This window comes from Podarcis gaigeae (assembly GCF_964106915.1).
Source record: "Podarcis gaigeae genome assembly, chromosome: 11".
NCBI classification, from domain to species: Eukaryota; Metazoa; Chordata; class Lepidosauria; order Squamata; family Lacertidae; genus Podarcis; species Podarcis gaigeae.
Window position 1 is genome coordinate 41,449,537 of NC_139687.1, and position 10,672 is coordinate 41,460,208.

Here is a 10,672-nt window from a genome sequence, read left to right on the forward strand (position 1 = left end):
TACCACGCCCAGAGTACATGAGAGAGAAGAGTAGGCTAGAACGCTGCAGTTTGAAGTGGTGCAGTCTAGGAGTATAAATGATGCGGTCACATACCTGAATGCCGCCTTACCTGTACAAAAAGTGCACCAAACACTATTTCTTCATTTAGGCCCAAATGTACCTAGATAAATGGTTTGACTAGGGTGGGTTGAGTATATTTGGCCTCCAAACAGGCTAATCAGGAAAATTTTATACAAAGGCTCTATGATTGTGTTGAAATAATCTTTTAGCCTGCCAGAGACCTTGCAGTGCATTAATATGTAAATTGGGGTGAAGTGTTATATCAAGAGTACTCCGCAGTCATCTATTTTTGCGCATCTGATTTATGCCTCTTTTTGAATGAGCCACTTTGTCTTTCAGCCATTTAATGCAAAAGGAGAGCAAATGCCATCTATAATTCCTGCAATAGGCAGCGATACAAATTGAAAACAAGCTTCCAATGACATGGAAAACCCATATTGTTATATCAAAGGATGGTTAGATAGAAGCCATTACTTAACGTCTGTGTTGATTTCGATCAAACACAAATGACCTGTAAGACAGTTTGTTCTGATCACAGTCTCTATTATATATTTGTTCACAAAAGAAACCGGATGGAACAAAGATTGATTGTACCCTGTCAAAATTATTTTCCAGGTAAATTTCCATGGGGATGTTCAACTGACAAAATCATTGCAAGGAATTTCCTCTCTGACAATGGTCCTAGCTTTAAGTTTTAAACAAAACCAGTCAGATTACTGGAGAGAATATTGAATTTATTATGAAACACTTTCTACAATTGAATTTCATTTTCTATTTGTTCCTGTAAGCTGTGACAGGCAGCCCATCTCAGCCTTCATTCCCTAGAGGCGGACAGCCAACGTAGATCAGCTAAGCCCCCTCCCTACTGCACAAGCTGAGGGAAGATTTGCCATCTTATAGGGGAGACGGGGAAGCTCTGGAGGTAGCTCACACCTTGACAGGCTCATCTCCCAACTTCTTCAAGGTGTCAAGATCCCTTCCTTACAATACGGGGCCCACCCTATGATTGCCTGGGCCTGTCGCTCAAAGTCACCTGGGCATGAAAGACCATAAAGGTAAAGGGACCCCGGACCATTAGGTCCAGTCGTGACTGACTCTGGGGTTGCAGCGCTCATCTCGCTTTAATGGCCAAGGGAGCCGGCGTACAGCTTCCGGGTCATGTGGCCAGCATGACTAAGCCGCTTCTGGCGAACCAGAGCAGCACACGGAAACAGCATTTACCTCCCCACCAGAGCGGTACCTATTCATCTACTTGCACTTTGATGTGCTTTCGAACTGCTAGGTTGGCAGGAGCTGGGACCGAGCAACGGGAGCTCACCCTGTTGCAGGGATTCGAACCGACGACCTTCTGATTGGCAAGTCCTAGGCTCTGTGGTTTAACCCACAGCGCCACCCGTGTCCCTATGAAAGACCATAAACATCAACAAATGTGGCGCTCTGCACCATTCTCTCTCTGGTCCTCTGAACTCTGCCCACTTTCACCCATGGCAACACCCACCATTGTATGCGGCTCCTGGAAGGTGGCTCTTGGGCTGGAAAGGTTCCCTGTCTCTGTTTTAGCGGGAGGATGGTATAAAATATTTCAAACCCATCGATACTTTGGGCCCTCCTCTGCCCCTCCCCAGTGCTAGGCAAGTAGCTGCTTTGCAGGGAAGATGCACCTGAGTGTCTCTGTATCTGTCAGTCAAGCTATTCTACCTGCCATCTGCAGTGCACTGTGCGCAGCTCAGGGAACAGGGACTTCGCGTAGCTTTTCCCTTGGATTCCGTATCTCTGTGAACAGGGACACGGCAGAATAATGTAAATTATCGGTATTCTGACTGGGAAAAGCATTCAAAGAACCTATCGTCACAGCACTGTGGTTGCCATGGCTACTAGGTCACCATGCTAGAAATTCACCCCGTCTAACCATATGTAATGATCTGCCATGACCGCCCAGTGTGGTGGGGATGGTGGCTGTTCGATATTGTCTTTGACTTTGCCACTGTGGTGGATTTCTTTAAAGCTAAACGATGCCCATTTTTGAGCTTCTTAGGTGCGGTTTGCCAACTGGCCAGCAGAAATGGCCTAGTCTACTCCTGAGCCTTCAAGAGGAGCTGGATCTGTAGAAATGAGCAGGTAAAGCTTGGAGGGTTTTTTTGTTTTGCTGCATGAAGGCCAGTGTTATTACCTGCTGATCTCAGCAGATCAAGCTGCTGTTGAAATCACACAAACAGGGTAAACCTTGTTCTCATGGTGCATGTCCCTCCTTATAGCAGCCAAGAGTAATTCCATCAAATTGCATGAATGTCAGGAATTGCTCTTCACTTGAGACTCTCTGCCAGTGGTGGATTTATGGCTGTGCAGCACACACACTGAGCTGAGGGGGCACAGGTGGGAGGGCTCTAGGACCCTGCCAGGGCCTTTGCGCCACTTTCTCAAAGTTGGGTGCCTCCTTACCTGCCTTTCGGTGAGGCGCCAAATTTTGGCCTTGCACAGGGCACCATAGTACCCAGGTCCGCCACTGCTGTCTGCCCTATCTTGGAAGACACTGGAAGATGCCTTAGAGTAGTTTCAGACTATTTGTCTAGCTCTCCAAGTATTGTCTATTCAGCTTGGCTGGGCTCTGACTGAGGTCTTTCCTGCTGTCTTCTGTCCAATGCTCTTTCTAAACACACTGTCTACATAAGAACATAAAAAGAGACTGCTGGATCAGGCCAGTGGCCCATCTAGTCCAACATCCTGTTCTCACAGTGGCCAACCATATACAGAGGTACCTCGAGTTACATACGCTTCAGGTTACACACTCTGCTAACCCAGAAATAGTACCTCGGGTTAAGAACTTTGCTTCAGGATGAGAACAGAAATCACGCTCTGGTGGCACAGCGGCAGCTGGAGGCCCCATTAGCTAAAGTGGTGCTTCAGGTTAAGAATGGACCTCCGGAACGAATTAAGTACTTAACCCAAGGTACCACTGTACATGTCAGGGAATGGTCAGAGGAGGAATGGTGAAGACCTCCTCCCCATCCTGACCCTTCCAGGGAGGAGGAGGAGGAGGAGGAGGAAGAAGAAGAAGACAAAGACAGTATAGATTTACAACAGGGGTTTGAGGGAGGTAGCAGCTCAGAGGCAGATGAGGGGGAAAGCTGGGAAATCACGGGAACAACACCCAGCTGACACGTTGTCATTTTAGACCCTCCATCTCCTGGTACCCGGTGAGCCTTAAAAGTAGGAGAGCAAAGAGCTCCAAGACAGAGGGCACGTAGCAGCACCCGTAGAGGAGACGATGAGAATGATGAGTGAGGAAGTGGGAGAGATGGGGGGTGGAGATTCACTCGAGACAACACCATTATCCAAAAGGCTGGGTTCTATAGCCTCTCTCTGTAAAGACTGAAATAAAAAAGGATGGTAGGAAACTTTTCCTTGTCTCTATACTTTCCTGGACAACCAGCCGGGAGTCGCTGACAGCATCCTGACAATACCTGAGGGAAACCAGCAAACAGGACATGAGCACAAAAACACTCTCCCTTCTCATGGTTTCCAGCAACTGGTATTCAGAGGCATACTGTCTCTGATAGTGAAGATAGGCCATAAATTGTAATTTACTCACTTCTTTTGTCAAACTGCCTCTTTCTGCAAAGCTAAAGTTGCCAGAACTTCCCTGCTGTCTTTGGCTCAAGCCTCCTTTAAAAGGAAAAAGGAGCAGGGAGATGGGTGTTGCAGCCTCCTCATCCTTTTCTGTCACTGTAATGAACTACCACAGAACGAAAGCTCCCACTAAGACAGGGGTGGGGAACCTGTGGCCCTCCAGATGTTGGCCTCAAACTCCCCCCAGCCAATATGGCCTATGGCTAGGGATGTGCATCTAGTTTGCCTCAGGCTGTGACAACAAAGTACTTCTGTACAGAAGTAAAGGGTCCCCTCTGAAAGAATCTCAATAAAAGTACCAGGCAATGTTTTGCTTATGTTCATGTGAATACAGACACTGCTTTCAGTTGCTTTGCTGATGAAGATGCATAGTCCCCCCCCCTTCTTCTGTGAAGCATTGTGCAATCTCTCCTGTGAATCAGCCCTATCAGCTCCTCCTGTTTACATTGTCCTTTGAAGCTCTTGCAAGAGGTTTCACAAGGGATTTGCTGTACCCATATACCTCCTGCAGTGGCTTAGCACAAGGGCTGTACAGAAATCCCTGCATGCATCAAAAGGAGGAGGGGGAAAAACAACATTCTGTGTTTGGAAGGCTGGTAGACTCTGGCTCAAAGCTCATTATCTAACTTGTTTACTCTGTGAAAAGGAATCACATGTCAAAGCAAAAGCTTAATCTCCCCCCCCCAACCCTCTTTCCAGTGCAAGTCTATGCATGTTTACTCAGAAGTAAGTCTTGCTGCGCACAGGGGGGACTTACTTCCCAGTAAGCATTTTGAGGATTGCCATATGCGAATATATTTTTCGACCCCATTTTAATTAATTAGGAAATGCATTCTCTTAAGGGCGCAGATTCCAGAAATCCATTCCAAACTCAATTTAAGAAGAAAGCATAATTAATTGCCACTCACCCACTGCCAATATCATCTGTAAATCTAGATACATTAATAATCTGAACCTTTCCCCACTGCTGATACCTAGACCGCAGCCTAGGACTCACAGTCATATACCATTGCTACATTTTTGGTAGCCCTCAAAGAAAATATTGTTTAAATGCTCTGCAAATCCTTGATTGGTAAGATGTTCCAGATGTGGTGTTTATCAGAGTTTTGATTTCCCTTTGGGAAAAAGATTGTTTTTAGTGGAGAGAGATGTGTTATTTTGCAATGTTTGGTTTAAGCATTATGTTTTGGTTTTTGAAACATTTTTACCCCTACTCTCAGGATTACAACGCAAAAGACATGACACAAAAGGAAAAGGGCTTGGTAAGGCAAGTGCAAATGCTAGTTATTTGTACCTGTTGTAAACAAAAATTGCCCTTTTCCCTTATGGGGTATCCAAGAGCCCATATAGAGTCCTTATATAGGTTCCCTATTGGTAGGAGAAGATAACAGAGGCCAACCAGAAAATATTGAGAAGTAAAGCAGCTAGTAAGCTTGATCTTTATTGATCTGTTGCAACAGGGTGCTCCCCTCACCCGCAGGAGAGGAGGAGGAACCCAGAAAAATGGCATGCAAGGCCTTATACAGTGGTGCCCCGCAAGACGAACGCCTCGCAAGACGGAAATCCCGCTAGACGAAAGGGTTTTCCGTTTTGGAGGCGCTTCGCAAAACGAATTTCCCTATGGGCTTGCTTCGCAAGATGAAATGTCTTGCGAGTTCCTGCGGGTTCCCCCTTCCCCCCTTTTCCTAAGCCGCTAAGCCGCTTATCAGCTGATCCTCTGATAAGCCGCTTAACAGCTGATCGCTAAAAGCCGCTAAACCGCTAATAGCGCTAATCCGCTAAGCTGTCAATGGGCTTGCTTCGCAAGACGAAAAAAACGCTATATGAAGAGCCTCACGGAACGGATTAATTTCGTCTTGCGAGGCACCACTGTAAAGACTTTTGAAATTGTCACCCTGTAGATCAAGACCACCCCCAGAAACATCATACATACATCACAGAAGGGGTGTAACCTAAGACCGCCCCTCAGATACATCACACCTACTTCACAGAAAAGGCGGTCTAAAACAGAAATTTTGAATGTTGTTTTTCTCCTGTCGTTGTTTATCTCCTGTCTGGCAGGTTACTCGATTGGATTTCCTGGGGAGCCTGGCCAGTCTTTTGTAATGATAAATTCTTCATTCCTGGGCCAAGTCACAGGCTCACACCTTATTCATATCTTAAATGTGACCTTAAGACAGGATTTGTGAGGAAAGAGACAATGGGGAGGTTTCCCACTTTAACCTTGCAGAGAAAACATTTGCTCAGTTTAGGAGTCAAAATGGTTCCAGGTTGGTCTTCCTGTGCTGATCTATGTATGTGCTTGGTTGGTATGCTTATGAACATTACCATATATCTAAGACCTCAAAATTCCTATCACATACCTCACACAGTAACCAACTGGAATGGAAACAGTTCAAACCTTTGCTGAGGAACTTGATTGTTATGGGGCATTGTTGCATATTTATTAGCATAAGCCCACTCTGGGAGCAGTTACTGCAGTAAAAGGGTATATAAATAAAACTTGATTTGACTAGGCCAACATTGCGCATTCCAACTAGCAGCATCTTTTGTCTTGAGTCAAGGTTTTTCTCAGACCAGTAACCTGGGTTCCTTTTACTGGTGATGCTAGAGACGACCTTATGAATGCAAAGCATGTACCACTGAACTATGGGCCCTCCCTTCAGAAGACAAGAACTGCTGACCATCTGAGCACAATCAAACCCTCTCAACAACCAGTTCGGCAGCAAGTCGGTACTTTTAAGAAAATGGGTAGCTAGCTGGGAGGGACTGTCGGTTTCTATCCACTGTATGGGCTAGTTCAGGACTGCACATTGCAACATCTATCTCTGTGACATTGACTCTATGACCAACTCTTCAGTTCCTACTAACTTGGCTCTTTCCTTGTGGACATTTCTCTCTGCACTTCTGATCTCCTGGAAAAAAGTTTGGTGGCATTTAAGTCTCTCACCTTTGTGTTCCTATCTGGAGCAATAAAACAGCACAACCAACACTTGAGAAATAGCTGCTTGGCCTCACCTTCTTTCCCTCCACACTAATCTCTCTGACTCTTGACAACTAAATCAGCAGCAATTCCAGTCCCAAGTCTCTAAAAGAGACAAACTCTTATCACTAGCAAGTGCAAAATGGAATGGAAAATCTGGAGAAAGGAATCTGGTGCACAGCTAAATTTCTCTAGGCCCCTTCACACATTACATGTTTAGGTATGCTGTAAACTGCTGAGAGATTCTCTCCCCTCTCAAAAAGACTTATAAAGTGATGATATATCATCATTATCATCATCATCATCTAAATAAATGAATATTTCATTGTGGATTGTTTTCTCAAAGGTATTCAGTGTTAATGAAGGCAGCTGTCCATAGACCTAGTTATACTATGTGGCAGTCCCACCCTCAGCAGATGGCTGTATCTTCTATACTGTACTAATCACAGGTTTTCTTTTCGTGTGTCGCTGGGGGGGAAACCCCACCATTTAATAGGGCCCTCTGGGATAGAACTACCTATCAGGTAACCAACACGCAGAACCTGAACAAATCTCTTCAGAACATCAGTTTCTAATTGCATCCTCAGTCACAGCACACATCTCTCTTCCATTTCCAAGTACTAAGGCTACAATCCTAACTCTACTTACTTCGGAGTAGCTCCATTGAATTGAATAGGACATACTTGAATAGACATAGCTTAGGATTGTGCTGTAGTCAAACATATCTATTTCAAGTTACAGATAGGTAGCCGTGTTGGTCTGCCATAGTCAAAACAAAAAAAAATTCCTTCCAGTAGCACCTTAAAGACCAACTAAGTTAGTTCTTGGTATGAGCTTTCGTGTGCATGCATTGGTATCTGAAGAAGTGTGCATGCACACGAAAGCTCATACCAAGAACTAACTTAGTTGGTCTTTAAGGTGCTACTGGAAGGAATTTTTTTTGTTATATCTATTTCAAGTCAGTGTAGAGCAGCTGGAAGTTACACATTTCCTATTCTGGCAGAACAAAAATATAAGGATTTTGATATTAACATGGGTTGCTATGTATTTTACCTATTTTTTAAAAAAGATCCAGTTGTGGATTGTATTCTTCCATTCATTTTAATACAGCCAGTGTGAGGTTCTTGCATTGAAATGAGCAGAAGATGCACAGAATACTTTGCCTGGTTACTTGCACCCAGGGATAACAGCAAAAGCAATCTGGTGCTTTTGAAAATCACAAACAATTTCTCTTTCTCCTGCCCATCTTGTTTCTAAGCAACTGCAAACATGACCCCATTTGCTTGGCAGGTACTGTTGATCATTAGGTATTTTGCCCTTCAATTCATTCTCAATTGCTCATTAACTATAATCGTTAATGGGCCACTCAATTTCACTCCTATGTTATCCAGGAAGATTAAGCACTCTCACATGCAAAATGTTTGTTGTTCAGCAAACTATTTTTACTCACTCTAGATTTCGATGCATTTGAGAAGAAAGGAAAAAACAACCAAAGAAAAGTGCATATAAAAGTGATTGATTACCCCAATTTTTAATTTTTAATTTAAAAAACCATTAAGCAATCTGGAAGATCAGGTGATGACAGGTAAGAGTGATGATCTGTGTTGCTTTCATCTAGCTTAGCAACTTCCCTGGAGATGCAGGTCAGAAGTGTGTAAATAAAGCCTCTGTCTTCCTTTCCCACAAAGAATCACATTTCACTTGCATAGACTCCTCAAGAGTTTGGAATTAAACTAAAAAAACAAAACAAAAAACTGGTCCCTTACATTTTAAGGTTTTGAGAAAAAGGAAATCTGTAAAGCAGATTCTTTTAAAAAACGATTTATGGGGAAGCTTGTTTTGAGGTAAACAAGCTTTTGTGTGTATTGCAGAATCAATTGCAAAATATTTTCTTGGCTTTAAGCAAAATACGAAGTTTTAAAAGAAGAACAGATTCTTGGGAGACTATAATACAAATAACCTGTTCACCATTACAGAATAATATGACAGACAAGCTGGACCAGGTAAATAGTTCTGATTTAGATTTTCACCAATAACTTAGTTGCGTCTGTGCACTCTTGAGTCATGCCCATTAGTTGGAAGCCACTTATATTTTGCAGAACAAAGCAAAAATACAGAAAAAGAGAAAGGGGACGGAAAAGAGGGGTTACTTGCTTACAAATGCCAAGCTGCATTATAAACCACTCTTCCATGTGTTGCATCATTTGTATAATCAATAAAGCTATACCTAATGGCAACCTTTAGAATATATTTGCTAGGCAATTGTGCTCTCTGTGTTGAACTCTAGTGTTCATGTGGTGGGTGGTTTAACCGCAAGAGCAAGGAGACATACATACCGGTAAGTAGCGGGAACTGGGCCATTAGGGTGAAGGAGGCATTGCCCCACCAACCTCAGCAAGCTACAACTTGCTTTCTTACTTACTTAAAACCAGGGATTGGCACTGCCTGATAGCTTCCTGCTCCTTAATCTTTGTGTTGTCATAGAACACAGCAGGGCTGATGATGAGAGCAAAACTAGAATTAGTTGGCTGTGCCTGCTTCTGGCTCCACCTGGTGTTAAGCTCCTTGCCTTCCACCGCTTCATAGAATCACAGAATCATAGAGTTGGAATCTCAACGAAAGCACACAGGACAGATGACCATTCAACCTCTGCTTTACACCCTCCATGGAAGAAGAGTTCACAACCTCCTGAGGGAGACTGTCCCACTGTCAAACAGCTCTTCCTGTCAGAAAGTTCTTCCTGATGTTTAGACAGAATCTCCTTTCTTGTAACTTGAAGCCATTGGTTCGAGTCCTACCCTCCATAGAAGGAGAAAACAAACTCCCTCCATCTTCCATGTGACAGCCCTTCAAATATTTGAAGATGGCTATCATATCTCTGGTGGGACGCGGGTGGCGCTGTGGGTTAAACCACAGAGCCTAGGACTTGCCGATCAGAAGGTCAGCGGTTTGAATCCCAGCGACAGGGTGAGCTCCCATTGCTCGGTCCCAGCTCCTACCAACCTAGCTGTTCGAAAGCATTTCAAAGTGCAAGTAGATAAATAGGTAACGCTCCGGTGGGAAGGTAAACGGCGTTTCCGTGTGCTGCTCTGGTTCGCCAGAAGCGGCTTAGTCATGCTGGCCACATGACCCAGAAGCTGTAGGCCGGCTCCCTCGGCCAATAAAGCGAGATGAGCGCCGCAACCCCAGAGTCGGCCACGACTGGACCTAATGGTCAGGGTCCCTTTACCTTTTTATCATATCTCTTCTTAGTCTTCCTGGCTAAACATATCCAGCTCCCTCAACCATTCCTCATAAGGCTTGGTTTCCAGACCCTTGATCATCTTGGTCGCTCTCCTCTGCACATGTTCCAGCTTGTCAATATCCTTCTTAAATTGTGGTGCCCAGAACTGGGCACCTTATTCTAGGTGTGGTCTGACCATCAGTCTCAGACGCCAGCCACCACTGCTAGCAAGCTGAACATCAGTTGAGTCTGGCCACACAATTGATGGACCATGCACCATTTTGCTTTAAAAGTGGGATATGTGCACTTATTGATCATTTAAACATTCATCCTTCTGGGTTTCTTTTTTAAAACACTGAAAATATTGAAAAATAAGTAAATTAAAATGGCCACAAAACATTTGAGGGGACTGAAGGAGAGGTGTTAATAATGTCACTATTGGCACTGGTCAGTTGAGGCCTTCCACATCCAACAGGCTCAGTTCTACTGAACCCTATTGCAAACTTGCAAAGATGGGCTTTCAGAGATTACAAATGGCAGAGCTGGGTTTATACCAGAGGTGAAGAACGTGCTGCGGTTTCTCCTTAAACTCTTCATCTGTCTTCCTTCCACCCAAAAAAACAGATCAAAGGCTCAGTGGCCATCCCAAATTAATTACCAAGTAAGAATTGTTGCTGCTTTCCCCAGTTTTTGCATCAGCACTCCTGGTGTCCAATTAAGTGCTAGTCTGAGGCCACACATCCATTTCTCACAGGTTAGCAAGCAGCTGTGAGATGAC